Source organism: Octodon degus, unplaced genomic scaffold (genome assembly GCF_000260255.1).
Source record: "Octodon degus isolate 3935 unplaced genomic scaffold, OctDeg1.0 scaffold00085, whole genome shotgun sequence".
In the NCBI taxonomy this organism is placed as follows: Eukaryota; Metazoa; Chordata; class Mammalia; order Rodentia; family Octodontidae; genus Octodon; species Octodon degus.
This window is the reverse complement of record NW_004524661.1, coordinates 11,374,419-11,378,853: the sequence shown is the minus strand read 5'-3', so window position 1 is coordinate 11,378,853 and position 4,435 is coordinate 11,374,419. Positions and strand designations below refer to the sequence as shown.

Genomic DNA, 4,435 nt, shown 5'->3' with positions numbered 1-4,435 from the left:
TGGAACATTGGGGCTCTTTCCCAGAGACTGCTTTGCCTGAAGAGGCCTAAGGGCCTGGTACCAAATGAGACCCCACCTGATACACAGACCTGACAGAAATTGTCCCCTTTTGTGCAGAAAACTTTCCGTTTTCCTCCTCCCTCCTGCAGCCCCAACTCAGCAGTCTGTTCCGTGAGCCTGGCTGAGATGGGAGAGTGGCAGCATTCATCTGGCATAAGCCACAGGCTCCAGAAAGCCGAGTTCTCCCTGCTGAGGCATTCACTAGGCGGCAGCTATAAGTTTATCCCGTCGTTCTGTTTACTTAGCATTTGCACTACACATGTTTTGTTTATGCTTTATTTATTTGTAGATTGAAATCTAGTGTCTGATCACTGAGAGAAGCAGAGTACATTTGCCTAAGTCATTTACTAACATGGAAGAGTTGGGCAAATTCTAGAATGCTGTGAGTCCTTGTCATACACGGTGACATACAACTTTATTATTCTTCCACCAGGAGCCAGTCTCTTATAGTAGAAATAATGTCACAAGAAGTTTCCTTTTTTCTTTCTTCTCGTATTCTTTTTTTTTTTTTTTAATTTTTAAATGATAGAAACAAAAAACACCTAAAACCAGAGCTTCTGGAAGAACCACTTATTCTTGCCTGTCTTGTATCTCTCCTCAAACTTGACCTTCGCCTCCTGCCGGGCCTTGCGCTTGAGGGTTGGGTCTTTGAAGATGACCTTGTTGACCACCATCTTGTCAAGGGGATGTCCACAGAGTACCTTGTGGGCAAGAGGTGGTTGTAGTTATGAACCTTCACAAAGAACCTGACCTTCGACCTCTTGTCAATTTTCTTCTTGCCCATGGTGGCTGTCACTTTGCAGGGATAGCAGTCGATCCCGGCTACCGGGGCATGGCTGTAGGGGCCCTCGGAGGTGCCATCATTGATGTTCTTCACGATGACAGCTTTGCGTCCGGAGTAGCATCCAGCAAGGACCAGCTCCACTTTCCCCAGTTTCATGAACTTGCCCACTGCGACAGCACTGAGCCGGGGAGTTCTAGTTTTCTAATGTATATGCAGACAGATGTACTGCTCTCTGAATACTTGAAGAAATTATCACATATATAATGAACAAGAAGCTTGTTCGTTATAGCTTTTCACAGTCTTACCACAACTTTGCTGTTAAAAGGGGAAAACACACAAACAATGAATGTTGGGATAGTAGCAGAACTTTGGAGGGTATGAATAAAGAGATTCTGCTGTTTTGCAATTTGATAAAGTCGACAGTAGGCACTGGCTGGATGAATGAGAAAATGTAAGTTACTCTCCACTGTGATAAAAACTTTAATAAACATGATTTAAAATAGGGAAATGTTGGAATAAAATTTTTATTCAGATTTTATTTCATATTATTTATATATTCATTATAAACGTGTTTCTAAGACAGGTCAAACAACTTTCCTATGTGTATATGAGTGTGAAAATATGTGAGAATGTATTTCTGTTATTTAACGGAAGGGTTTATAATTACATCAACAGGGACCTTTAGCTTCTGTCTCAGAAATAAGAATGTTAAGTATAGGCGTTTGCCACTCATTGTTATTTTGTTTCCCAGAAGCTTAATGTTAGCCAATTTGGATAAATAGAGTGACTTTCAAATTTTTACACATGAACAAGTTTTCTAAGAAGGTTAAGTTTTCATGAAAAAAAAAAAAGTACCATGACTTATTAGTGACTGAGATCTCTTGAAACTGAAAAAATATATATATTTCTAACCCAGCTGCAATGCCCTTGTGGATACGAATGTCAGTTTCCTGGGATCCCTATGGAATGTGTAGCTGCGGGTAACTAAAGATTAACTAGAAAAGGCTCAGTAGCAATCATCGCAAAAAGGTTTTCTACATTTAACAGTATGGTATCCACTAATGGAAGAGTTAGTGGAGGGCCTGGGCTTTGAGGCATTTCACATGCCTTCTGTGGCACACTGCAGTTGAAACTGAATGCAGCTACAGAAGACAAGACGATCAGGAAGCATTGCTAACACTGCGATCACCAGGAGCTCGAAAGAAATAAATGTATCTTATCCTAATTCTTTAAAAGGCTCAAAGCAGAAAAAAATGTTCAAGTAAAAGGAACGGACTCAAGCTACAGTTAAATGACGTTGACAGAATGCCAAATAAATACTATGAAAAAGCAAGCTCTTGTGACACATTGTAGTCAGAATCTCAGAAGTTAAATACACACAGACAAAAAGAAGATTAAAAGCTTTCAGGAGACAGAAAAGAAAATCACTGATGAAGATGAAACCATTTAGGATTACAGCAGACTTTTGACACAAACTGTTAAAGTCAGTACAGCTCAGAGAAAGGTGTTTTGAGCCCTAAAAGAACACAGTTGCATCCTAGAATAATATATCCTGTGAAACTATCTTTCAGAATTGGTAGGCAATATGGAAATCCCACCACAAAGCACACCTTTCAAGATCTGAAAAACACACCAGCATCACAAAATAACAAAAGAATAACAGAGGCAACAAAGAAAACCAAGCCAAAAAGATTGAATGAAAACAGAAAGCAGGATGAAGAGTCAAACAAAAAAGAAAGGGGCTGGTGAGATGGCTCAGTGGTCTAAAGCACCTACTTAGAACAAGCTTAACAAAGCACAGGGACCGCGGTGCGGTTCAATCCCCCAGTACCACATGCCAGCTAGCGCCGCCCCCTGGTGGGCTGAGCTGGACACACACACACATAAATAAATAAAATTTAAAAAAAAAAAAAAAAAGAAAAATAAAGAAGTCAATAACAGAAAGACGATGGAATGACAGCCATAACATGATACCTTTTAGTAATAACGTTCCATGTGATTGGCCTCGACTCTTCAATTAACAGACACTGGCAGACTAAATTAAAAAAAGAACTGAACTGAATAGTCTGTTGCATTCTAACTTATCTAACTTTCCAAATTCATGGATTAAAAACCAAAATGGAAAACTTCATTTCATGTACAAGGACACTAAAAAGAGCAAGAGTAGTAATTATATTCTCTAAGTAAACTTCAAGCAAAAACTGATCAGAAGGGGAAAGAAGGCCACCCACTACACATTAGGTAATGGAAGAATCTAACAGGAAGAATAAGAATTTTAAATACATATGCACCAAATATAAATGCATCTAAATTCATAAATCAAACACTTCTGGATATAAAAGATCAAATAAACAAAGATCAAAGTAGTATATTGGAAGAAATGCTTACTTTCACAAGTAGATTAAGTAAATAAAAAAATTAACAAAGAAATATCAGAGTTGAAATATACCTTTGAACAATGGACATTAAGTATTTGTAGAATCTTCTACTTTACTAAGACAGTAGCATACTCTTCTTATTCTTCCAAGAACACACAGAACCTTCTCTAAAATAGATCAGATACAAGACTGTGCAACTTACTAAAATAAACATAAAAGAATCAAAATCATCCCTGAACAAAAACACATTATAGCACACAGAACCTATAAGTCAAGACTGTATCTCAACCTGATAAAAGATATTTAGGTCAAACCAATAGGCAACATTATATTAGATGAGGAAAAGCTGAAATGTTCCTTCTAGAATCAGGAGCAAGACAAAGACATCCATTATCATCACTCCTGTTGAACATAGTGATCAAAACATAACAGGCAAGAGATGAAAGTTTTAAAAAAAAGTGTATATAAGAAAGGATTCAGTCAGGACTTCCAGGAAGATGGAAGAATGGTGAGAAGCAAAGAAAGAAACTCTCCAAGATTTGGCATCCAAACACTTCAATATAGCAACCTAAGGAAGAGAATAAGGAGCGAAGTGGGTCCCAGGACCTAGGAAGGATCTGAAACAAGAACTGAAGCCCATAAGGACAAAAACTTCAAAGAAGGAGGCAGCGCTTTCTCCCTGAGCCTCGACCCAGTGTATGGGAGAGATGGCTGGGGCCCTCATGTACATGGTGACTCCTGGCCATTCCAGAGACCTCCACAGAGAGATACACCAGTAAAAAGGAGCAGTGGACATAGCAGACTTTAGTTCTTGGTGTGCTATTTGGCTTCCAATGCCCAGCTAGAGAGAGCAATTGAACAGGAGCCATATTAGAGAGTGGCTAACTGAGTGCAAAACTCAGAGCAACTGCTGGCTCCATGTAGTGGCTCCAAGGTGAGCTCAAGCCAATGGGATATGCACACACTGCTGCAGGCTGAATGGGTCTGGTTCCAGCCTCATGGCCAAAAGCTAGCCTAAACTTCCATGGAAAATAAAGGTGCAGGGTTGCTCAGATTATCCACTACCCCAGTGTAGAGCTACTGCTGGCTTGCTGGGATAAAACAACATAGATCTTGTCTCTGTCCACAATGTCTACCAAGTCACAGCAAAGATACATCCTGAAGTAGACACTTTTTTTTTTCTCTTATTTTCTTTCACTTCTTTCTTTTTCTT

At 39.3% G+C, this 4,435-nt stretch overlaps 1 pseudogene; it reads right to left on the bottom strand.

The window, feature by feature from the left end:
• Nucleotides 1-581: 581 nt before the first annotated feature.
• Nucleotides 582-1,006, bottom strand: LOC101582331 (annotated as a pseudogene).
• Nucleotides 1,007-4,435: the final 3,429 nt, after the last annotated feature.